This window comes from Alexandromys fortis, unplaced genomic scaffold (assembly GCF_014885135.2).
Source record: "Alexandromys fortis isolate MF-2015 unplaced genomic scaffold, M_Fortis_MF-2015_v1.1 scaffold_54, whole genome shotgun sequence".
Classification (NCBI taxonomy): domain Eukaryota; kingdom Metazoa; phylum Chordata; class Mammalia; order Rodentia; family Cricetidae; genus Alexandromys; species Alexandromys fortis.
Window position 1 is genome coordinate 3,455,230 of NW_026067958.1, and position 26,981 is coordinate 3,482,210.

General features: G+C 42.5%; 1 long non-coding RNA gene across 3 annotated transcripts in view; it reads left to right on the plus strand.

Annotated features, from left to right (window-relative positions):
- The window catches only part of LOC126507821 (uncharacterized), a 63,774-nt gene that overhangs the window by 16,232 nt on the left and 20,561 nt on the right, over window positions 1–26,981 (plus strand). For 2 of the 3 annotated variants that reach the window (XR_007593647.1, XR_007593646.1), the window contains exons 2-3: window positions 19,064–19,153; window positions 21,863–22,004. This is a non-coding gene — a long non-coding RNA (uncharacterized lncRNA). Of the gene's footprint in view, window positions 1–19,063; window positions 19,154–21,862; window positions 22,005–26,981 lie in introns of those variants that run through there. The other variant, XR_007593648.1, reaches the window with a different exon arrangement.

Sequence of the window (26,981 nt, forward strand, 5' to 3'; positions counted from 1 at the left end):
GGGAAGAGAGAAGGGGAGTGAGGGGGGAAGAAGAGGAGAGAGAGAGACAGAGAAGGGGGGAAGCAGAGAAGTGGGGAGAGAGGCAGAAGCGAAGCTGCTTCTCCGAGAGGAAGAGGGAAACGAGAGGCAGCTCAGGCAGGAAGCTGAAGATCAGCCTGCCTCAGCAGAAGGGGGAGGGAGTGGGCGTGGCTTGTCTCTTAAAGAGACACAACAGTTATTACAAATACTGCATGTTGTCTTTCAGATGCAGAACCTGGATTGTATGTATTTGTGTTTACATGTATACTTGTAGGTCCTGAAACTAGGAAGATCACAGGGATGGGGGAAAGAGATCTTAAGGGAGGTGGGAAATAAAGAAGCTGATTGAATATAAGTAGCAGGAAGACTGAAGAGGGACTGAGGGAGAGAAGGAAGCAGCTGGAGGAGAGGGAAGGGCACGGCAAAGTGGGGGGAGCATGAAGAACTGGATGACAGCTGTATGTGGAGATGCTCTAACCTACTACTTCATGACTACTCCACAGAAAGGGGAGAGCATGAACCCTAATTTCCCGACTCACACTCTTCTCCCTACATTCCTATCCTGGGCTGTTACTCCCACTCTCACCCTATCAGAACTTACTACAATCACTTATTACTATTAAGTCACAGTCTCCTTGCTGAAGGCCAGTGTCATGTCTTCCCATATAGGGCAATCAATCCATGCGTGTGAAGAGGATGACTAGGCGGAGCTCATGCAAAGCCCATCCCTGGTGGACAGTCAACATGCCTGCTACCAGCAACTTCTTGTTTGTATAAAGTCATGCCTTCTGCTGCAACCTCCCCAACAGATACCGAGTCCCTCATAGTTTTATGAGAGTTTGTTTTATTAGCTCCCCCAGACCCAAGAATTAGAGCTAGCCTGTGCGTCCCAGAGACAGAAACGCCAAAGAGGAATTCCAGTCTTTAATTTGGGGCAGTTAAGCGGACCCAAGTCCATCTGCGACAGCTTGAAGACCAGTGCCTGAGAGGCGAGATCTGATGGAAAGGAAGTCAGGTTTGCTGGGGGCTGGCAGCCCAAGAAGGTGGGGAGCAAGATGGTGCCCCCCTCGAAAGACCGTCCTAGGGAACCTGTGGGGAAGAAAGGACCACAAGCAGGAAGTAGGTGGTGTTGGACCCGAGGCTTCACCGTCAGGGGGCCTAAGTCTTCTCCTTTCCCTCTTTTCTCCGACTAGAACATATTGACGTTGATCTCTACGCCTGTGTTCCTGTAGTTCTTTAATTAAACGTCGTCACAGTAGCTGATGTGTTTTTGCATAGATGCATAGATTTATAAAACAAGGAGAGGCCTTACACATTCTGGCATTATCTAAGGGTCACCTTAGATTCTGTTCAGTAAACCTGAAGAAATATTTAGCAGTTAACTTCTTAATCATTTAAGCCATCTTTTAGAATTTCAAGCACTTATGGATGGTGATATTGGATATCCATCACCACCACTGATATAATAAATCAAACAAACCGATTAATAAATTCAGATTTTATCTGAGCAAAGCAATTTTGGTGGCCCCAGGGGAGGAGGAGAAAACCAGAAGGGGAAATCACAAGGAGGGGCCAATAAAGTGCCCTCAGGTGGATGTGGGTGGAGTCTGGAAGGAGGGGCCTCTGCTTGGCACCCTGAGTGCAAAAGGGGTGGGAGGGGGTGGGGGGTTGAAACCGCTGGAGCTGGGGATTGCAAACATCCCAACCATTTTGGGTGTACCGACAGATGGGCTTCCTCCTAAACAGGTGCGGATTAGGGTATGGTTCTGTGATAAAGCACTTTTTTAGTGCACCCAAGAATCTGGGTTCACCCTACACAGACAAGAATGAATACTTGGCCTAGGGAGGAAATCCAAACAGCTCTCAAAATGGTGGTACCTGTTTTGGGCTAGTGTGCTTGATGAGCTTATGCTATATTTTTCTGGGGAATTTTTTAAAACAGGAATTTCTAATTGTTTAAGAAAAAGCAAAGCTCTATTAACTCAAAGGCACACCACACAGACTAGACTACACCCCTCAAAAGCCACTCAGACAAGCACAACTACTTCCTCAGGGGCAACTCTACTCTTTCTGACAGCAGCAAGAGGCATTTGACCTCTGGAAGGGAAGACACAAGGGAGGTCAGATCTCTTAATAAAAGTAGTCTTCAGGGTAAGTAAGGGTGGCCAATGGCTAGAGATAATCATCTCTTGTTTGAATCCCTGCGCACCAAAGGAGCTTTAGATAATACCTGGAAAGACCTTCCCCTTGCAAGCCACCCCTGAAGATTTCTTCCCAGAACAGATTGTTTTATAGAGGTCTTAATGAGGGCCACAGAAAATAATGCACAGTTATTTTTAAACTAACTGATTTGAAAGAGCAAGCACACCGTCAAGTTCAAAGCTACTGCATGCAGAAGTTCACTAAAGAGAGCATTAAAAAAAAAATCAATGATAACAGATTTCAAGAGCACGTTGTGGTCAGAAGCGGCACATAGAAGTTACATTAGGGGAAAACGTCAATTAATACAACCAAAATAAATCAACCTAATGTATGCCTAGTGTTAGGTCTCTACCCGGGGCAAGTCTCACTCAGCACTTTCCACCCTGCCCACTACTCTCCTGAACTTCCCCCTCCCCTTCCCCCAGCTTGGTATCTATATAACTCAGTCATTTTAGTCTCTTGGCCTAGCTGCCTCTCTTGGTCAGTGGCTCCTCTCTTGCTCTCCCCTTCTATCATGGTCCGGGGTAGCATGCTGGCCATGTTCAGCCAGGACTCTTCCCTCTGCCTTCTTTCTCCCTTATGTCTGCAATAAAAATCTTCTCCATACTTTAGGGCTAGTCATGTTATTTTGCTGATACTTTCTGAATGACCAATTACAAGAGAAAGACTAACCATTACAGTTGTCATTAAATTCATGATGATACCTGAGTTAGCAAATCCCACCAAAGTTCCAATGCTGTTCTTCACAGAACAAGAAAAAAACAGTCCTAAAGTTGGTCTGTAAGCTCAAACAGCCTTGAATAGTCAAAGCAGCCATCAGCAGGAAGAACAGTTCTGGAGGAACAACAACGAATTATACTGTAGAGTTACAAAGGCAGCATGCCTTAAAAACAGATTCAACAGGGCTGGAGAGATGGCTCAGGGGTTAAGAGCACTGGCTGCTCTTCCAGGGGACCCGGGTTCAATTTTCAGCACCCACATGGCAGCTCAGAACTGTCTGTAACTCCAGTTATAGACCTGAGAGGGTGACCTGTCACCTTCTCACACAGACACATGTGCAGACAAAACACCAATTCACATGACAAAATATATAAATAATTTAAAAATAACAACAAAAAGAGACACACAGACCAGTGGATTAGAACAGAGGACCTGGAAATAACACTCAAAGATACAATCACCAAATTTTAGACAAAGATTCCAAAAATTTACATTAGGAAAAGACCACTTCTTCAATCAATGGTGATGGGAAAACTGGATAACCACATGCAAAAAGGAGACTAGATCCCTCCTTTGCTTTGTACAAAATGAAGCAGTTCAAAATGAATGAAAGATTTTGATGTAAGACCAGATACTCTGAAGCTACTAGAGACAAATACAGGCAAACACTGCAAGATACAGGGCCTGGCAAGACTTTCTGAAAAATCACGGCACCCATGAAATGGATTTGCTGCAAGCTGCCAGGGTCCTGAAAGCAGCCAGTCCCAAGCAGGGACAGCGCACTACCACTCAGCAGGAAGGTGGCTGGTCTTCAGCTGGTGGGAGACCCAGAGATAGACATACCATACAGAGTTAAGTTAGAAATTTATTAGGTGGGTTATGGAGAAAAAGGGAAAAGGGGAGAAGAGGAGAGGGGGGGGAGAGAGGGAGAGAGAGAGAGAGAGAGGCAGAGAAGGGGTAAGGGGAGAGAGGTGGGGAGAGGCAGAAGCTGCTTCTTCTGGAGAGAGAGACAGGAAAAGAGAGAAGCTACAGCAACAATCAGGAAGGGAGTGGGCGTGGCTTGTCCCTTAAAGAGACAGAACATTACAGGTGCAAAAGAAAGAAAAACGTTTGCTGTCAGTTCTTTCACTTGGCTGGCACTAGGGAGCAGAGTCTCGGGAGTATTAGGAAAGTTCTCAATCACTGAGCCACCGCCCATGTCCTATTTAGTTTATTTCTTATATTGTTGTTTGAATAAGAGGCCCCTTTAATTTTTTGAATGGGACCTAACAAGTGCCTGGCCCTCCTGCCATCTTTGTTTTTGTCCAAATATTGGCTTCGTTCTTACCTTTCTGGGAATATTTTGTTTATCAAGTGGAGAAGAAACTCATACTTGCCACATGTAGCACACAGAGACCAACATTCTCAAGCTGGTTTCTACAGGCCAAAGAGAAAGAATCTGATTGGCTCTGTGAAATATGGTCTAGGTCAAACTCATGATGTACAAACATGGCTTCAGCATCAATCCTTGTTGTTAGAAGGCCTGGTGGGCAAAACCCTCAAGGCTTGTTTGAACCCTTCAAAGTAACCCAGAACGGTTGGGGTTGGAGGGGTCTAGTTCTTGATAGACCATTAAAAATTCTGGGATGCTGGAGAGAGCTGGGTCCCTTTCTTCACTCCCCAAGTGCTGGCTACATAAGCAGAAATTATCATCAACGACAATAGCTCCAACTACTGGTGGAATAAATATGAGCTCATGAATCATGTTAGGGAACTAGACAGGGCACTGTAGCATCTACTCTTGTTTGCATTTGGGTATGATGTTTAGGGACTGAAGGGTCCCAGGAATAGGGTGAAAGAAACCTTGTTCTGGTAGTTATGAGGAGGCATTCTAGGTACCTGATGCTTTTGGACCTGAAACTCTGGCCCATGGTTTCCTGAAATCATTGCTATTGGTAGGTGTTATTAAATGCTAATAGAAAGTTTAAAACAGGTTCTGCTTCTCCAGGGAGCTTTATGGGATTGCTTGAGCTCCTTGTGATGATGTTGCTAGGGTACTGACTCAGAGATGCAAATCCACATGGGGAGGAGGGATAGCAGGAGAAATGGGAGAAGCTCCCTAGCCCTTACAGGCATGAGGAAGGCACCAGAATCAGGGTACTGATGTGGTTACAATTCCTTCAGCAGGTTGTTCTTTGAGCAATCCAGCCCAGACTTCTCCAACACCTTCGATGGAATGACCCATCTTAGAATAATGGCAAAGATATTTCTGCCAAAGGCACCTGAGTCCGCTTGGATTATAGGTCCAGCCACTTCTATCCATTGCTTTCTTTTTTAAAAACTGCATATGTATGTGTTTGGGGAGGCTTCTGCAGTAGTAGGTTCCCGATCGATGACTTTTTCAAATATCTTTAGTGTTAGTTATTCCTCTCCATACTCCCTCCTCTCTCCTGCCCTCCTGGCTCCCACCCCATTAACCCTTCCTATTCCACTATTCCCCTTCCCGCCTCTCTACCACCTTCATTCTATCAGCCCTCCCCTCCCTTGAAACTGCCTCTTCACCATGGCCCGGCACTGGCTCCCTGATTTCTAGGGTACTCCAATTGAAAACACTTATGTCAATAATCAAAGCTGGCATCCACATATGAGAGAAGGCATGCACAGTTTGATTAGCCAGATCTGGGTTACCTCACTCAGAATGATCATTTCCACATCTTCCATTTACCTGTGAATTTCATTTTTTTTTTTTGCATCTTGATAATATTCCTTTGTGTATATATGGCAGTTTATCAGTATCCCTTCATCAGGTGATGAACATCTGGGCTGTTTCCATTTTCTGACCATTGTGAATACACCAGCAATGAACACAGATGAACAAGTATCTCTGTAGTAGAGCATAGAGTCCTTTGGGGATGTGTTCTGGAGTGGTGTAGCTGGATCATGAGATACAACCGTTTCTAGTTTCGGGGGGAGGGTACCTGTACAGTGATTTCCACAGTGACTGAGCCACTCTGCACTTCCACCAGCACTGAATAGGTGTTCCGCTTTCCCCATATTCATACCTGCATGTTATGGGATATTTGCACACTATGGGAAGGTAATAAAAGCTGAATGGCCAATAGCTAGGCAGAGGTATAGGCAGAACTTCCAGGCAGAGAACGAAAGTAGGAAGAGGAATCTAGGCTTGGGAGCGAGATGCGAGGGAGACATGAGAAAACTGGATTGGTGGTATGTGACAGGATTTAAGTTATAAGAGCTAGCTAAAACAAGCCTAAGCTAAGGCCAAACTTTCATAATCCACAAGTCTCTGTGTCATTACTTGTGAGATTGGCAACCCAAAGAAAAATCCTTCTACACGAGCATTTTTTTTTAAAGTCTTAGCCGCTCTGATATGATGAAATCTCAAAGTCATTTTACTGTGCATTTCCATGATCACTTCTGATCATCTTTTGAAGCCTCAGAAGTTCAGGAGCTAACGGCTTTTGTATACTTTTGGAGCTCAAAGGTGAGAGGAGCAAGAGACAGAGGGTCGAAGGGCACAGAAGAATCAAAGGCACCAAGGGACTGTTTTCAGTTTTTTACAAATCATATGAGCAGAAGTAAAGCAACTATCTGCTCCAGCTTTTCCTTGTTGCCAGAAGTACATTTTGCTTAGAAAGAGGTCATTCTTTACTCTTTTATAACTTCCTCTAATAATCCTATAAGCATCCATAGAGGCATTTCTATCTACAAGGTAATGTATAAGAAGATAATATTAAGCCAGGTGATAGTGATGCACACCTTTAATCTCAGGGCACTTGGAAGGCAGAAGAAGGTGAATCTCTGTGAGTTTGAGGCTAGCCTAGTTTACAGAGAAAGTTCCAAGACAGGCTCCAAAGCCTCACAGAGAAATCCTGTCTTCATCCCACCCCCCAAAGATAATATTAAAGATAACATTGTCTCTAGCTGGGTATGATGGTATGTGTTTAATTCTAGCACTCATGTTGGGAGATTTTGAGTTCAAGGCTAACTAGAGCCCATTGTGAGAAAACATTGTCCTGGAACTCAATGGAAGTAGGATCTGAATGGAGATTGATGCATACCTGTAGTTGGACTTTTCCTTAGGCTGCCAGCTCACAAATATGACACAGAGACATTATTAATCATGAAAGCTTGACCTTAGCTTAGGCTTGTTCTTAACTAGTTCTTATAACTTAAATTAACTCAGATTTTAAAATCTCTGTTCTGTTCTTTTACATGGCTTGTTGCCATACTGCCCATCCTGCTTCCTTTGCATTTGGCAGAAACTCCACCTTTTTTCTCCTCAGAGTTCTTTTTCCTGCAAGTCCCACCTATACTTTACTGACTAGCTATTGACTGTTCAGATTTTTATTACACCAATAACAGAGACACATCCTCACACAGTGTACAAATGTCCCACAACATTCCCCCCTTTTTTCTAAATGAAAAGAAAAGGTTTTAATTCATAGTAGAACTATATACATAAGAACAATTATGAGGTAAAAACTACATTCACAATGTTTCAGTCCATTTTTATTTGGCATATTATGAGAAAATGCTCTATGATCCTTCTTATCTTGATGAATCTAAAGTTTTATACCTGAACCGCTTTCTATTATAATTTGTATTACCATCCTAAAACATATTTTTAGACCTTAAAACATTTTCTTAGACAAAGAACTTAAGCTTTTATGTCTTTCAATTTCATGCATTTTACACCTCTTTTGTGAGTTTTTTTTTTCTGAATTTGGTAGCAAGGAAATCTGTAACTATAACTATCTAGTCTTTAACACCATCAAAGACCCAATAAAGATATAATATTACCTGAGTAAACAGGAAGTGCAGAGCAAACAACGTCTAAAACTATAGAAATGACTATCTGGCAGCCTGGAGAATAACCCCAAAGTTCTTCTGAAATGTTGGGGCATGTACCCATCTTTAAGGCCTAGAGTATCTGACAAACTTCTTTGTGAAGCAGGAATTTTGAAGGACTTGCCTACCTTATCTTGGTAAAGTTTGGTAGTCAGCTTCTATTATCTCCTGCTTGTCCAGTTTGAACAGCATATTGTCAGCAGTTGAAGCAAGGAGTTTCTTGCCAAGTGCCTAACTTTGACACAATAAAAGCAAACTCCATATGGAGGTTCTTTGATACCCATTATCCTTTTTTGAAGTAAATTGGTGCTGCTAGGAGCAAACATGCCTCACTGTCATGAAAAGCCTTAGGCTGTTAGAACTTCTTAAATGCCATATTCTGTAGGCCTCTAAAGTGTTTAAAGACCACTTATCTATCTAAAATATATCTCTGTTTAACCTTGAAAGCATACCTAGTAAGGCTACAAATTTGATCATTATAGATGATTAACTACTAACCTGTATTTCCTATCATCCTAAATAGTTTGGAATAATAAATTTCAAGGGCTAGAAATTTACATTACATTGTTAATTGAGCTGCATAGGTACAATACCTTAAACAAGAGGAGAAACATATATACAGTATAACAAAAATAACCTTAAATTTATATCAATACACAAAATCCATACCAATGTAAAATATTTAAGACTAGTAGTTGCAGCCAGGCAGTGGTGCTGCATACTTTTAATCCCAGCACTCAGGAAGCAAAGGCAGGCAAATCTCTGTGAGTTCAAGCCTGGTCTACAAGACCTAGTTCTAAGACAGGCTCCAAAAAGGAAACCCTGTCTCGAAATACCAAAAAAAAAAAAAAAAAAAAAAAAAGACTAGTAGTTGCTTTTTAGTTTAAAATTAGACTTAAAATTAGATCCAATAATCTATCCTTTTTCTGTCATTTCTATACTATTTTTTCCTTCAGAAAGAGATTCCTGAATCTAATAAACTTTCCTTAGCTTTCTCCCTGACCATGACTAATAACAACTTGCCACCAAGCCCCTAAATGATGATAAACATCCGTAATCTATTAAATGACCAAAAGCCAAGAAGAGTATACTTCATTATTTTTAAACTAATATTTTATATGACTGTCTATATCCATTTCCTTTTCTTTCTTCAGCTTCTAAGCACATTTTTAACCATACTATATCTGTTCAGAGGTTTTCTCTGGTGCTGACTTTTTGTTTGTTTGTTTGGTTTGGTTTTGGTTTTTCAAGGCAGGTCTGGTCCTGACCTTCTAAGTGCCCTCAGTCACACACTTGCCACCAGACCTTGCATTGCTAAAGCAGAGCGTAGGCCCTCCCATTGCATGTCTCTGCTTAGCACGTGGCCTGGCAGCTGGCTCCTCCCACTTCTGGGTCGGTGACCTCAGACCCTCATGCCCATGGGTCCTGGTCTGAATCAGGTCTATCCACCCCAGTTCTGGGAAGTTTCTGGGTCCCTGCTGAGGTAGGTAGGCATTTCAGCCTAGTCTCCCGTCACCCCGCCGAGTAGCACACACTGCCCATTGCTCAGAAACCCCATCCAAGTGCCCAGGAGCAGGCCTCTTAAAAGGGCACCAAGCCTGTTTGGAACTTCTTTTATTCAGCCTTTTCCGGTCCTACATGCCAGACATTGGGTACCACAACCCTTTTAATGAAAACTGCACAATTCCATGGCAACAGGGAGCAAGGAGTGTAGACGTAGAAATGGGGAGTGAAAGCCCATTTAGGAGAATACGTTCACTGTGATTCACTCTGAGTTGTTCTCAATTCATTAAAGTCAAGTGATCCATGCATGAAAGTGAGGAGTATCTTCTTGGAACTCTTCAACAATGCAGAACTAGGATAGCTCATATACGCAGACGTATATCTATATCAAACTTTTATATTCTGGTCTGCTCTGTGTCACATTACACGTCTCCATGGCACAAGGCTTCAGCTTCTTCTCCCCAGAAGTAAACACGTCATAATGACTAGGTCTCCCTTCTGCTATTACTTAGAGAGCCTTCAAACTCTCCTGCACAAAACACTCCACGGCACTACTTCTTCCTGCAAGAATGCATTACATGTTTTCAGAATATCTTAAAGGTTCCTTCTCTCCCCAGCTTGTGACAGATCGAAACAAGGGAGTCGGAATACTGTTTCAGCAGGGAGTGGTTCCAAAGAAATCTTGGAATGTAGATATAATAATGAGAAAAACACCATAAATGCGTTGAACGTGATTTGAAGTTGACATGCCACCCTGCTGCTGTGACAGCCCAGCCTGTTCTGCTCAGTAGGCTCTCAAGACCCAACAAGTCATCCGGTGACTCAGGCAATTCCTAAGCAGAGACAAAATGCCCTATTCAACTTGTATTTCTGACGCTGTTACTGGGTGGAGCCCTTTGTGAGCCAGCTGGATTATTTTTGCAAAACAACTTACAAAGAATTCAATCAGCAAAGCAAAACAAGCTTGCAGCATTCCAGAAGGATTCTCTAATCTAAATATGAAATATGCGAGTTGTAGCCCGTAGGCAAACCACCAATGAACATGGGATTGTGATAGGCCAACTGAAAAACTGAGGCTGGCAAAATGAAGCAGAATTTCATTAATTATTTACACTTGATAAAATCAGGGCATCAAATATTTTAGAACTATGGCAGTTTGTATTGATGGAATGTGTTCCACGGGCAACCTGCTTAATAAACTCTATGTACTATTAAAACAATTAAGCAAATGATAGGCTAAGGTTTATGAGCTGATACTTTAAAGGTTGAGAACCCAAGGTATTTTGAAAAAAATATTTATTTATTTATTTAGTCATTTATTTAATGAGTGAACTATTTAGTGTGTGTGTGTGTGTGTGTGTGTGTGTGTGTGTGTGCGCACGTGCGTGTTGGAAATGGTCTGGTCAGAGAACAACTCGTATTTTTATACTGAGGACTCACAGCCTGTGCCCCAGGAAGTCAGCTTCATCCACTCCTCCACAGTAAGCATTTAAAGGAGCCAAATTAACACTGAAAAGCAAAAAAAAAAAAAAAAAAAAAAAAAAAAAAAAAAAAAAAAAAAAAAAAAAAAAAAAAAAAAAAAGGACATATAATGTGGCCATATCAGAAAGAGGGACAATGATATCTAGTAACTTCCCCAATTTTTTGTCTTTGAAGGTTCTGACATGAGGGTAGAATTAAGAGACATATCTAACTAAACAACATGGTCTCAGCTCCAAGTCTCTCCGCCTGCAAGGTCACCTCCCAAGTTGTTTCTCCTCTGGGTGCCACCAGGGTTTATGCCAACAGGAGATTCAGGGGGGAATCCTAATGTCCTTTCTTTCAACAGGCAGACAGTCAAGTCTAGAGATTCTCTTTAAGTGTTCGGTTCTCCTTCCACCACGTGGATCTCAGGAGTGAACTCATGGTCTCACATTTGACCTCAGACACTCTTACCCGCTAAGCCTTCTTACCAGTGCTTGTGGCATTTTTAATTATGCCCCTAATTGTTATTCACCTTTCACTGACAGATATGCTTACACTGGCAACACAGATGGGGTTTCTAAAAACTAGGGGTTAAAACAAAGCCATGAATGCTGACAATGAGTGTCCATTTGAAACCCGCAAGGCTTGAGAACAGAAGTGTTCCGGTTTTAGTTTTCTAGTTTGGGAAGATTTGCATAGACAGAGATCCCTCAGAGATGGAAATCAAGTCTAAACACGAAATTGATTCTGTTTCATCTCCACCTTGGGCACCTCTCCTAAAGGTAATTTTGTATGGTATCTTCAGTGAGCCCGTGTTTTGACTGTGAGCCACCCGACTAGGTCAAGTGTGGAATTTTCCACTTGTGGGATCCTGTTGCTCAGATAGTGTCAGATTTTTGGAGCTTTTCGAATTTCAGGTTTTGGAGCTTAAGAATGTTCAACCTGCACATAATCCTTTGTGCTCAATTCCTTTAGTGATTCAGCTGGTATTGGAAGCTTGTGTATTAAAGTGAATTCTTGAACAGCAGGTATTGCCTGGAAAAGAAAGGGGCTGATAGAAAATGATCCCATCAAAGGAAATTGCTCTTGTAAACTCAGACACTGTATGGATTCCTAATGACTATTAATCAGAGTTTGTTGATTATTTTGAAGTCACTGCATTGTAGTTGATTTTTTTTTTTTTTACCTCTTTGCTCTTTTACTCTTTGGGGCCTGCCACCCAGCTCTCAAATAACACTCAGAGGTTTATTCTTAGTTATGAACTCCCAGCCTTAGCTTCGCCTGTTTCTAGTGAACTTTTTTTTTTCTTAACAATTATCCCATTTAACTTTTGCTTCTGTACTTTTATCTTCTCTATTCCATATACCTTTCATTACTTCTTTCTCTGTGGCTTGTTGTGAAGCTGGATGGCTGACCCCCGGTGTCCTTTTGTTGCTCCTTCATCTTTCTTCCCAGATTTCACCTCCTGTTTATTCTCTCTGCCTGCCAGCCCTGCCTGTCCTTTCTCCTGCTTAGCTATTGGCCATTCAACTCTTTATTAGACCAACCAGGCATTTTAGACAGGCAAAGTAACACAGCTCCACAGAGTTAAACAAATGCAACACATTTTTGTATTATTAAACAAGTATTCCACAGCATAAACAAATGCAATACATCTTCAATGAATATTCTATAACATTGCATGACCACTTTTATTTAAATAAAATTTAAATAACTACAGAAAGGTTAAAGAATAGCTGCAAAGAGAAGTTTCTGTCCTCCCTGGTCCTGCAGCCATTCAGTCCCAAAGAAACACAAAGAAGTTTTTATTAATTATAAACTATTTGGCCTATTCGTTCAGGCTTATTATTAACTGTCTCTTATAACTTAAATTAACTCATAATTCTTGTCTATGTTTAGCCATATGGCTTGCTATTTTTTTCAGTGCAGTAGCCTCGTCTTGTTTCCTCTGCTTCCGGTTGATGACCGCCTCTCTCCCTTTCCTTTTCCCAGAATTCTTTTAGTCTGGTTGCCCCACCTATATTTCCTGTGTGGCTACTGGTCAACCAGCATTTTACTAAACCAATATCTTTACAAATCTTTACAGTGTATAAGAGCACTATCCCACAGCAAATAGCAAATGCACACACATTTTATTTCTCTTAAATTCAAAGTTTTTAGCATTTTGCCACATTTGCTTAATTTGCCTATGCACATATTCAGGCATGCATGCACACACACATACTATATATACATATCTGGAAATTATATTGTCTTATTGAATTTTCCATTCTGCATTGTGAAAAAAAATCAACTGGCTATTCACATATATGCACAGATAGAGGGAAGGCAGATCATCTTAAACCAAGGCTATGCATTTCACATCCACAACTGTCACTACACTTAAGAAAACTGACATTAATCATAAATATTGACTTATGAATAAACTATATAGGATTTTCTCAAATGTTCTAAACATAGCTTGTACACATATTTTATTTTTCCTAATCTTGTTTTCAACCCAGGTTTGTTTCTTGTTTTATTATTTTTCTTTAGATCTTAATTCACACTATAGCCCAATTTAAGAATATCTCTATGAAGGCCAGGTGGTGGTAGCACACACCTTTGTTCTTAGCACTGAGGAGGTAGAGGCAGGGGGATCTCTGTGAGCTCCAGGCCAGCCTGGGTTATATAGAGAGAGCACATTTCAAAAACAAAGCAAAAATTTATGAGCTGGGTGTGGTGGTGCACACCTGTAATTCATAGCTCTGAGGCCAGCCAGTTTAATAAGTTCCAGGCCAGACACAGACATACACAGGCACACACACACACACACACACACACACACACACACACACACTTCTCTGATAGTGACTTTTTTCATGAGTCTTGAACAATTGTCTCATATTTTATATTAAACTTATATTAAATGAATTTGGAAGATATCCTTGTGTTACTGTTACATTAGTATTGAGAATTAAATTTTAAATTTTCTTTGATATTTTTAGCATCCCTGGCAATGAAGTATATAGACATTTTGAGTTAAAAATATTAAGTATAATGAGCAGTATGGACCTGCTAGCAAATACATTTGTCTCTTTAGGAGATGTTGCTTTCCTGAGGACAGGGCATTTCCAGCCTTCTTAATCCCATGCAAACGCTCAGGATTTATGGTTCCTCCTTTTTATAACAGTCAACACTTATAGGCATGTTTATACAGCTTATCATCCACACCCTACTGAGTCTCCAAAGTCATCTGAGAATCCACAGGGTCAAAATAAATAGCAAGCGAAGGACTCTACAAATAAAAGAACATTGCAGTCACAACACGGCAATTTTAAATACATTTTCTTCATTATTTAAATTGTTTTAACAGTGTTTGAGTTACAGGTATTCGTAATTGTTCTGGTCTGTTTGGGTGCTCCATAGACTGGGTAGCTTATGAACAGCAGAGATGGCTGGCTGGGAAATCCTGTGCCGCCATCCATGTCTCGGGAGGAGGACCAGTTTCTTGGTTCACGGTAGCTTTCCTCTCACTCTGTCCTCGTGTGGTCAAAGGGGCAGCAAAGAAAGACATTTTTAAAAGATTGCAATAAAGAAAAAAAAGCTACATGTTCTCTCTCTTCCTATACTCAATAAGGGATATTTTAGTAACCAGAAGTGTGTGGAGTTTTTCTCACAACCAACAGTGTCCCCCAATTCAGCTGAATTTTGACATCCCTTGGAGATGTCATCAGATCCACAGGCTGAGGGCTGATTCCACAGATCGTGCCCATTTTAGATGACAACAGTCTAGGCCTCTGGGCAAAGGACAGGCTATGAACTGTTCTCAGCTCCCCCACATCAGGTTTAGTTAATTTGCTACAGTGGCTCACAGAATTCAGAAAATGCTTTGCTTATGCTTTCTAGTTTATCTAAAGGATAAAGAGAGTCAGTCAAATGAGGAGATGCCCCAGGGATCCTAAGTGTCCCTGAGTACCACGCCCCCACAGCTCCTCCATGTGTTCAGCAGCCTGGAAACTCTTCAAAGATCAAGCTGTTTTTGTAATAATTATTCTCTATTGGCCTCTGATTCCTATGGTTTGATATTTACCTTTATTCCACCTGGCCTTTCCAGGAATCAGTCATCTTTCTGCAACTATGGAGAAGCACCTCCTCCTCAAGTCACCTCTTTGGAGAAGCCCAGGTATTTGACTCACTATGAGGAGAAAACTCACTCCTGTCTCCTGTTATCTATTACCGTCCCATTGTGAAAAAACACCCACAACTTAAGGAGGAGGGGCTTAAAGGATTTATAGTCCCATATGGCAGAGTCCCATGGAGTTCATGGTGGCTGGACTATGACTTACACTGTGACCAGGAGTCAGAGAAGGCTCCAGAAGCTGGGATGGGGCCCCGCCAAAGGCTTGTCTCCACTGACGTCTTCTGTCAGCTAGGTTCCATTAGGCTGAGCTCATGCATCCTGAAACAGGGCCACCAGTAGGGACAGGGTTTCAAAATGTAAGCCTGTAGGGAACATTCCAGATCTAAACCACAATACCCAACAGCACCTTAGGGATTTAAAACCCCTGCAATGGGAACCAGCAAGAAATATCAAACACACCTCATACCACAGTCACTGATTCTATTCATGAAGCTCTGTTCTCATGACCTAATCACCTGGCATCTCTTAATGCTCTCCCTGTGGGGCTGAGCATTTCAACATACAAATGTGGAGGAGGGAAACCCAAGCATTCACTTATAACTAAGCCTCTATAACTAGCACAATTCCCAACGGCTTAAGTTTTATTCTCTCTCTCTTTCTCGTGTGTGTGTGTGCGCACGAGCACATGTGCACGTGCATGTATGCAAGCCCTAGGTGGATGCTCTGTGTCTTTTCCTGATCACGCTCCATCTTTAGTTTTTTGAGACAGGGTCTCTCACAGTCCTGAAACTCAACAATTCAGCTAGGCTGGCCAGCCAAGGCACTCTGGAAACCACCTGACTCCTCCCCTCCCTTACCTTTCCAAGGCTGGGGTTCTAGGCCACTGCCTGATGTGTCTCTTCTTATTAGTTCTGGGGGTCCAAGCTCAGGTCCTTGTGCTTCGAGCCATTCCTCAGACCCTCCTGTAAGTTCTGTAGGGTTACCAGTGAAGCTGAGTTCCAGCTGGAGAGATTATAGTCTCTAGTCACTAATCATTTGGTCTAAACATCAATAGAAATGGGCTCTCGCGTACAGCATTGTCGTCTTCTTAAGCATTGTTTGCTGAATTGCCACCGATGTCTGGCTGACCTTAATCTTCACTTTGATTGGGAGTCTCGTCATTTGCAGCATAAGATCAATCATTGATTATGTAAGTGGAAATGGCTGTGAAACTGAAACAATTCAAAAGGATTATTGATTGCCTTCTCTTTGAATCTGGTAGGCCAAAGCTCTCTCCTACCTGAAAATTGTAAATCGTTTTTTCTTCCCTCCCTCTCTTCCTCACTCCCTTCTTTCCCCTCTCTCCCCTCTCTCTGTCTAAATAGCTATACCTCTGTGTGTGTGTGTGTGTGTGTGTGTGTCTGTGCATGTGTCTATGTGTGTATGTGTGTAGCTGTATAGATATAAACTGTATCCATGAACAGGTATCAGTGTGGTGTTTCCATATGCACATATATCCTGCAATGATCAAATGCAGCTTCCCCTTCTCCCATTCTCCCACCACACCTTCAGACCCTTCCCAATCTCCAGACTATTTTCCGGATATTTTGTTTGTTTGTTTAGTTCCCACTGTGTGAGAAGTATACAATATCAACCTTTTTCTGTGTATTCACTTTTAAAAGAATTTTCCAGGTCACCTGTTCTGCTGCAAATGACTAGATGATATTCCGTTATATTTATAGCCATTGTGTGTGGTGTTTATGTGTGATGCACACATGTGAGTGTGTAAATTGGTGTGCATGCAGAGGCTAGAGAAGGACTTTGGAAGTCTTCATCTGTTGTTCTTTGCTTTATTCCCTTGAGACAGGCTCTCTTGCTGCGTATATATTTTTATATGCTCTGTCTGTTGATGGGCACCTCTGCTGCTTCTTTTTCTACTGTGAATGAACATGGGTGGTGTGCAGGGTTCTCTCCAGCAAGTTGCTTTGAGTTACTGTGGATATATATGCAGGCGTAGGATAGCTGGATCATATGGTAGATCTATTTTAAAATCTACCCTACTTTTCATTGTTCTTTGCAAAAGATTTTTCCATGTTCTGTGGACAAAAGTTTCCAGAAAAGAGCTTCAACCTCCACTGAAACTTCTGGAAGACCCTTAGCTGTTGGGAGCTTCAGTGGAGAGTTTAGAATGTTACATATACAAAGAGTAATTATCTTGGGCCATCCTTGGCCCTTCAATATCCATGGTACCCTCTTCTGTTCCTGACCAGATCTTTCCATGAGCACTAGGTGAATCTTTTGGAGTGTACAGTAGCATCCGAGGTCTACAGTAGAGCCTCTCTGCTGTGTTTTCATCTGCCTACCTCATGTTTCCACCAATATAGTTGAAAAGTGTTTTGATTTATGACTTTCTTGATTCTGTTACTATAAAAGCTTCATGAAACAACTTCTACATTGGAACGTGAAATTTGGGGTAACCTAAATATGCATTCCTGGCCATGTTCCCTCATATTTGGCTCCAGGATAAACTATCACCTTTGAGATGAGAGTTGTGTTTTTTGCACACATAGTTCTTTGGGGGCAAATCACTCCAGGGTCAGGACATTTGATGTTTAACTGAAAGCCTCTCTGTAGAGTGACAAGCCAGTGGACACCCTACAGCTGAAAACTTCAGCCCTTTGAGCTCAAGTTCTCGACAGCAGGAGGATTCCCAGAACCCCTTGAAGCTTTCCATGGGACTGGTTTCTCAAACCTTTAATTATACTTGTGCTTCCTTTCAACTTTCTCCCACCTTTCTGTCCTCTTTGAGACACAAAGCCCAGAACCAAATTGAGGATGTGGTCCTAAGCTTAGGGACAACTGCTGTGTACTTCACTCCTTTGGTGCTTCAGCTCCCTTGATCATCTTTAGAGCCTAACAGACTTCCCAAATAACTGTGAAGATACCAAGTCATGGTTGAGCTTCTCGCTGATGGTTCACCTTCGTGGACCAAAAGGCCTCCAAGCCCTCCCCAAGTTGAGCATCATGTGGAGCTGAGAAGCTCTTTAAAATGTCAGAAAAAGAACCAGGAAGTGAAGGATGATTCATACGTGAGTTGCCTGGCATTCATGTCCCTAAGACTTAGTTACTGCAAAATTGCAGCTCCAAATAGCTTCTCCTGTCTACTCCAGACTTAACCGTGCAGTCCCCAGCACCAACACTGTCCTACTACTGCACTTCCTGGATGAAAACCCCGAGAAGTGTTGCTCTGGCTTCATCTCACAGGAAGCAGATGTCTCCTTTCCAGCAGGGTTTCTGAAGAAATCTGCAACCATAGCATGAATTTGCCTTTAAAATACAAAGTGGAGCCTTGAAAGAAGGCAGCATACTTTATTTTATGGAATTAGTACATTCTTAAAATAAAATATCACCTATAAATCATGCTCTCGATCTACCCTTATTTTCTTCATGTTATTCAAAATGAAATTCCAGAGCTGTCTCCTAGGAAGAACATAGCACTCAGTAAGAAAGGACATCACATACCAAGCTATCAGCCTTTGAGCAAATACAGCTGAAGGAAGATAATATTTTTATTTCAAACATTAACATTTGTATAAGCTAAGTGCCAGTGGAAGCAATGTGGTAGTTATTTTTACTTTTCAAAAACAAGTTCAAAATTCAAAGGAAAACTACCTCTCGTTTGAACTTAAGAAAAATTGGATGTGGTGCTATAGCTCAGCAGTCAGACACTCTACCCAGGTTCAGTCCTCACCCCACCCTCCGATACTGCCAGAAAAAAGGAAACATTGAGCTGAAGGCAAATTGAAGCTGTAATAAATACCTTCCCTTAATGTAGTCTGTAATGTGTGCTTGGGGTGCCCACATGGTACGTCCTGAAGTGTGAGAGGAACATTTGCCCCTTAAAAAAACATACTGAACAAAAAACCAAATTAATCAACAAAAACATTCATGTCACACAAATATATTTTAAGTCATTTCCCTGCATTGTACTTTTATAAATCAGATTTTCAGTGTATACTTCCACCAAAGGAGGAGTGTGTATTTGATGTATTTTGAGGCTATCTGAGTCATAACTTCAGATTTCTCCTCAGAGTCCACCCGAAGAAGCTGTCCTTTCTTTCCATACCGCCCGCTGGCCGCATCCAACCCCCAGTTCCCGTCTGGTCTCAGCATCCCCTTACGTGGTCTCACTTTCTGTTAAAGATGCCTGAGATGTAAATTTGTGAGATGGGAGGAACCCCAGTTGGAAGAGGAAGAAGATGTCTAAAAAATCCAGAATTTTTCTTAAGAAAGGTAAGCCTCATATAATAAAAAGCTAAAGGAAGGGAAAGTTGGAGGGGAGAGAAGGAGGGAAGGAAAGCTAAGAGAGTGGAGCTGAGCATCCAGGGGGAGAAATGGCCTTTAACTGGGCAGGTGTGGAGGTGGTCTTTGGAGCCATGAGGTGGTACGAAAACAGGAAAAGAAATATGACGGTGGTGGTAAAGCTCCACCTTGGTGGAATTTAGAATCAGCTACAGACAAACTTCTTGACCTCTTTGTGAAGCATTCATTCCTCATGAAGCTTCTACATACACAGGAAACTTGCCCTGTGTGTGGGTGGCAACACTCTGGGTAGACTCAGGGCTGGACTGACTAGGAGGGAGGGAGTGGGTGGAGTGTCAGCACTTGGGAGTCTCTCATTGCTTCCTGCCTGCAGCTACAACTCAGCCACAAGCCTCAGGCTTCTAATGCCATTCTCCACCACGAAGTAAAATAGAGTTTTTTTTTCCTTTAGATATTTTCATCAGATATTTTGGTAGAGCAATGTATATATTTGGTATGGCAATGGATGTCAAGATTAAAAAAAATGTTACTGGAATTTAAACATCAAAAATCATTTCATGTTTGATAGCCTAGTTAGCTTTAAAAAAATTCACTTTAAAAAGTAATGTTGACTGCCTGAAGGATCCATCTTTACATTTGACTTGGGGACCATGAGCACTTCCTGCTGTCCATAGGCCCAGCAGGAGGGACCCTACACCCAGCAGGACCTGGCTCTGATGCTCCTCCAGCTGCTACCTCTGCATGGAGAGACAGCATTAAAGAATGTGCCCATACAACATCTGCACCCCCTCTTCTGAAGCGTGGTCCTAAGTTCCCCAGTTTGAGCCACAAATTGTTCTATAGAGACAGTGTGTGTGTGTGTGTGTGTGTGTGTGTGTGTGTGTGTGTGTGTGTGTGTGTGAAGACAGGGAGGTCTGTCTATCCACAGAGCAGGGTCCTGAGTGGTGAGGCCAGGCACAGAGTTCTCATCAACATGAAGCAAGAGCTCCTTTAAGGCCTGGGAAGAGGAGGGTAAGTGTGGGCAAGTGTGTCACCTGTGATTTGTAATGACAAGGAGTAAGAGAACTACAAAATGGAGCCATCCAGAGCATCTTAAAGTTACGTCCATCTTGGTAGAAGGATCAGTATCATTTATGTGGAACTTTGTTCATATTGAAATATTTAGTATTTTGGCCTTCACACCTTTATTTGTACTTATGCCTGGAGCGCCCATAAGCCATTTGGCTGTAGAGAGAACCGTGTGTCTCCAAAGTTTACAGTAGTCATATTCAGAAGGCAGGCATGTAAACTAGGGTTGTGACCAAGCTTTGGGCAGCTCTACCCAAGTTCACCCTGTCACCTGGTGATTTGGGATTTGGGGAGGCAATTAGTATAAGAAGCATTGCTGAGGGGAGGGTCTTGTGGGGAAATTTGTGTCTTAGAAAGGAGAGGAAGAGGAGGAAGAGGAAGAAGAGGAACACACCTTTACTCTTAGCTTAGGAGTCTGAGTCAACAAAAACATGAATTCAAGGCCAGTTTGGTCTATAAAGAAAGATCTCACCTAGAAATAAAATATAAAGACGACAAAAGAAAGGGAGGAAGGAAAGAAGAGTAACGAGGAGGAAGAAAGACCCAAAGGGGCATGCTTTCTCTGTCTCCCATGATGCTTTGTGTTGCCTCAGGATCCACAGAGCTCCTGTCAGCAGACCCTTACCGCTGAGGCACTACCAGCAGAGAGGACCTCACCCTTTGTAGCCCTTAGCTTTAGACTTCCCAGCCTCTAAAACTTTAAAAACAAACCTTTATTCTTTATCAGTAATCAAGTCTTTAGTACTCAATCCAAGAAACAGAAGACTTGTGTAGGGTAACTCTTCAGAAACACTTCACTTGCATAGGACTCCATTCGGGAAAGTCATAATCTGCAATCAAAATAACAAACCTGGCTTCAAGTCCACCTCCATTTCTTTTACCTGCTTTAACCCTTCTAAACCTCACCAGGCTTCCTTGGGACCCTAGCTGCTGCAGCTTTCATGGAGGCGGTTATGAGGTGCGTTTGTTCACGGGCCCAAAGGGAGTCCGGAAACCCCCACAACTTTCGGCTTTGACTTGCTTCACAGTACCGCTCCCTCGTTAACCAAACAGTGCAGGGTAACTGCGCTGACAGAATGTGTGGCCAATTCCAGAACCTGCTTTGTAAAGCCAACAAACCTGGGTTGTTTTCCTTTGTCTCTCCTGTCACTCAGCCCTTAGTCACCAGATCACAATGGCCTTCATGTCCTCATGATAGCAAAACAAGAGGAGAATGTGAAAGCTTGTCAGACAGACACTTGTATCCAAGCTTTCTGCTGCAGGCTGACACTGAACTTTATTCCCCCTCAGGCAGTTTCTCTCTTTCACCGGGATTTTGAATGCTGATTGAAAGTCAAATTTGTAATTACTTGGTACATTTAGGACTATTACTCCTTTAAAATGTTTTGTGTGTGTGTTAAGGGAAAAACAAGTTGTTTTTTTCTTTTCTACTCATACACTCAGTGCAGCACAGAAAGCTTTTGTGATCTGATGTGTGGGAGTTTCCACACCCTGAGCAATTCTCAAGGAGTCACCGACTGAGCGTTCTATAATTCAGTTCTGACATTATTTACCCAGAGACAGAGCCCCACAAGTTGAAGGCTCACTCCCACAATGTTCTGTCCTCTTCAGGTACCAGTTGTCCTGTGGTCATCCTTGCCCCTGACCCATGGGCCTCTCAGGTTTGACTAATTGGCTCGAATGGCTCCTGGAGCTGAGGGAAAAGCATTTTTCAGCTTTGAACTAGCTGCTTTTGTGTAGCTGAAACCAAAATGCCCAGGGAAAGAAGTTTTATCTTGTTTGTAACTCCAGAGGATTCAGTCCATGGACACTTGGCCTTATGCACTCCATCAGAACGCCATAGTGGTGGCTGCTTGCAGAAGAGGCTGCTGTTCGCTTCATAGTGGAGAGAAAACAGAACGAGAGACTAGGAAGCAGGTACAACTTCAGAAGCATGCCCACTGTCACCTACTTCATCTGGGTAGGCCCTGCCTCCTGAAGTATTTACCACCCCCCTAAATTGTACTAACCAACTGAGGACCAAACACTAACACATGAACTGCCAGAGGAATTTCATATTCAAACTATAACCGTTTGTTGGAAAACATATTGCAAAAGATAAAGAGGAGCACCCAAAGCCAAAGACTTGGCCTGTAGGGCTGGCAACTCCATGATCTTCTCTGGGCCCACCATCCTGCTAGCCCCTTGGTGTGTTCAACTGGAAGCTCCTTGAGTGTTACTGTCTAAGAGTTTCTACAGAGGTCAGTCTCCAGTGATTTAGCCTCTTTCCAAAACTGGTGTATGACGGTGAAGTGGTGCTCTAACGCCATGATCATTTGTTCTTTCTGGAGACGTGACTGCATTCTAATGCTGTCTGTAGACCTCATGGACCCAAGTTTACCCCACTACCACCAATTCCAAAGTGATCCAAAGGACTTTGGATTGTCAGAGTTCTCTAGACACATAGAAGCAATAGGATGACATGTATGCATATTTGTTTGTATGTTAATCAACTTACATTTAGATAGTAACAATGACTGTCTCACACCAAGAGCCTGAAAACTTGGTAGTTCTTTAGTCCGTGAGTGAGGTGAGGCTGAAGTCCCAATTTGGCACTGAAAACCTGGGAGGTTCCTGGAGTGCTTCTGGTCCTCCGTCAGTGATGGGAGCTTGGAAATGCTGGTTCTAGTATCCGCAGCAGCAGCGACACCAGGGTAGATCAACATGGCAGTGAGAAGAAAGGCTCTGCAGGCAAGAGAGAAAGCCAAGTGAGCAAAGGGCACTCTCACTCAGCGTGGGGACTTGCACTTCGATGGACACTACCAGGTGATTCTAATTTGTGACAAGTTGACACTGAAGCCAACCTTCACAAGACTGAAATAAAGATGCAGTTGCCACTTGGTGGGTCCCCGAAGTTTCAACAAGTTGTTTCAAGAACCAGACATTACAGCAACAGATGCTTCTGGTGCCCTTGTCACTAGGGGAGTTGAGACAGAGTTTTGTGTTGGGAACTGAAGCAAGGACTGATCCTGTTTCAAGTTGTACCACAGTTGGTTTGTTTATGTGGTCGATTTTGTTTTCATAGGTCTCTTTTGGGGAAGACTGATTTGTTTCCATGTAAACGCATGCAGATGTTTATATTGACTTGAGTCTTCATATATAAGATGTTAACCAATTACCCTAAACCAAACTACCACACACAGTGGCAGCAGCAGAGCAAGTCTAAAAGAATAAGCACTCATATCTGAGGTCACAGAAAATATGGTAAAAGAGCAGAGGGAAAGAGAGTGCACCTGCTCATTGAAAGTTCTGGAACTTCGTTTGCAGCTGTGTGGAGCACTGTTTGAACTGCACTGAGTTGATTCACTCACAGATGCACAGACACCTGCTGCTTGGTCTTCCCAGGCAGCTGACAGATACATGGAGTCCAGCCGTGGGAACACAGACTGATGCTGATGACGCTGGATTTGGACTCGGATGGTACAGTGGGGAGAGAGAAAGTGCCTGCGACGTCTACTCTTCCTTTTCTCTCTCCTTGTCCAAGGGATTATTTAATGATCTGTTTACACAGTTAGCACATACTTGACTCTAATAATAGCCCTGGACCTGAATCATCTTCCTCACTGGCTGTTACACCGAGTCCCCAGCTGTTTCCATGACTTGTGTGGCTGGCTTTTGGTGCCATCTGGAAACCTCAGAGAATGTGCAGAGTGACCAGGGATGTTAAGTTTAGCTCTCCATGACGTGAGCAGCCTTCTATTTGTCTGCATTGACCTGCCTTTAAAATATGCAGCGTAATGATGGAGGAAGCGCCACTCCATACAAGTGTGGTTTCACCGCACTCATGTAAGACATACATTCTGTCTGAGAGCGTAGAACAAGGGTAGAGTCTGTGTATGATAAGTGTATAGGGCCAATAAGAGCAAGAATGTCAATATTAGTATCAATGATTGATTTGACATCATTGAGATGAACATCTGTATAAATAAAGATATACTTAGTGGACTTCTGGGAGGTAGAGATAGTTTTCATTTTTTTTGGTCTGAGATTTGTTATATACGCACATTGAGTCTGTGAACATTCCTTGAACCAAAGATTTAAAATACGTTTTTTTTTTTTTCTGCATAATGTTGTTTTTCAAAACTGATCTTAAATGTTCATTATTTCACCTTGGGTTTTGCTTTGTTTCTGTGTGGCTCTGGAGATGAAGAGCCTTACACACACCTAGCATTTACTGCACCACCGAGGCACACTCCTACCCTCTAATGTTCTTTAAGAAGAAGAAAGTTATGATAACTATACACACCAAGACATATTTAAGCTGTATTGAACATTGAATTAGTGTTCAGAAATGTTATAGAGGGAAAAAAAGAGAGTCCAACTGATGAGGTTTTTCTATGTGTTGCTTTTATTGGTTAAAGAGTAAAGAAACTGACTTGGCCTGTTGATAGGGCAGAACTTAGGTAGGCGGGGAGGACAGAACTGAATGCTGGGAGAAAGAAGGGCGGAGTCAGAAGGATGCTATGTAGCCTCACCAGAGACCAGACACAGGAACTTTAGCCGGTAAGCCACAGCTATGTGGCAATACACAGATGAATAGAAATGGATTCAATTAAGATGTAAGAGTTAGCCAATAACAAGCTAGAGCTAATGGGCCAAACAGTGATTCAATTAATACAGTTTCTGTGTGATTATTTTGGGACTAAGCAGCCAGGAACCAACAAGCCTCCTCCTTACTTCGCCCAACAGACATGATTATTTAACAAGAGCCTCCATTTTATGATTTTCAACTTTCTCCCACAACAGAAACATTTTTCTCTGTTTATAACTATAGGGATGCTTTAACTCAGGTTTTAAAATAACTGCTCTCTTTGATCTTATTTATTTTCTTTGAAAGATAAATCTGCACTCCTCTTTTTTTTTTGGAAAGTGTGGGAGAAATAGTAAAATGCTTAATGTAAAATGACGATTGAGGGGGCTGGGTGCTGTGGTGCACACCTTTTTAACCCCAGCACTTAGGAGGCAGAGGCGGGTGGAGCCTCTCATTCCCTGCATATGGAATTAAAGCTCAGTATCAACTCTTTGGAAGTCAGCCTGGAGGAGCTATAAATGCATGCAATGTTCATATAAATTTGATGAAGCCGTTGCACTTTAAGTATTATTCCAGAAATGCCCTGAGAACTCTGAGGTTCTTCCCTTCTTCAGTCATCTGGCTAATCTTGATTACCAGCTTCCCTGGAGGAAGCAATGCCTGTTGGTTTGGTGTGCCTGGGAGAATGTCTCAGAGGATTAACTAAGGGTGAAGACCTTTCTCGAATGTGGGTGGTGCCATCCCACAGTCTGGGACCTGGGTGGAATAAAGAGCTCATAGGCGGCCAGAGAGCGCCATTGGTCTCTCTCTGCTCCCCAGCCTCTGCCAGGTGAAGCCTGTGCAGCCACACACTCCTGCCTCACGATGCTCTGCAGGTGGGCCAACCATGAGCTAAACTTCTGAGGACAAGCAGAAATCTTTTAGCACAGTGACAATAAAGTAACTAACACTCTCACTCACACAACTAATCTGCTCAGTGCAGTGTGTTTAGCTCCTGGACCTGGGTGGAGCGTCACAGAAGACAAATGCAGTCATGGTTCTCAAGAGAGTTCATCTGCAAACGACAAGCCATCTAACTTACAGCTTGGTTGCCTGCTTAATGTAAAATGACAAATGAGGGGGCTGGGTGCTGCGGTGCACACTTTTAACCCCAGCATTTAGGAGGCAGAGGCAGGTGGAGCTCTGAATTCAAGGCTAGCCTGGTCTATAGATTGAGTTCCAGGACTACACAGAGAGATCCTGTCTCAAAACAAATAAAGACAGACAAATGAAGGCAATAATAAATTATTCATTAATTTTTGCCTCGTTTTCAGTGAAGAAGCACAAGTGGCTGTAAACACAGAGCAAATTTAGAGGTATAAACTGAGACAGCAGGGACTGTCTCTGGCTGAGATTATGAAGGGCCCTTCATTATTTTTGCAAGATTGGTATTTTTAACTGTTACTTATATTATAGCTGGATAAATAATAAATATACAGTATTTATAAAACTATAAAAATTTGAATTAAATCCAGAGGCATCTGAAGTAATCATGGAGTTAATAGATGTAAAACTGACTGCCAGGCAGTATGTATCAAAGGACAAAATACTCATGTGATTCTACTAATGTGTAAGTTAGGGCAGGAAAGCAAGGCTAACTCTGATTTTAGGAAAACTAAATAAGAACATTAAAACAGTGTGGAAAGCTGGAGAACTAGGATACAGTCTTTCACTGGCTGCAGGTGGATTAGCTGCAAAGGCTGCTTAGGTCTGGAATTCAAACATTTAGTGTGTTCTTTTGTACAGTGGTCTTACAGTTCAACTCTTGAATATCTCCTAGAGGCCTGTGTATTGAAGATTCCCTGCTCAGCTCACAGCACTATTGGGGGGCAGTGAAACCTTGAAAGGTTGGAACCTACTGGAAGTTAAGTCACTGGGGGCATTAGGATGCCTGCCACTTCTCTCTTTTATTTCCTCTCTGCTTCCTGGTCCACAGGAAGTAATCAACCCCCTATGATGATAATTATATCTTCTGTGATAGCACAAAGCTAAGAAAGAGGCCTCTGCAGAGACCTTCTGTGCCTGATCCAGGTCTGATTAATCCCGGTGGTGCAGGCTAATGGAATGGACTGTTGGCTGCGCGTGTTGGCTGCGCGTGAGTAGAGGCTGCAGGTGCTGAGA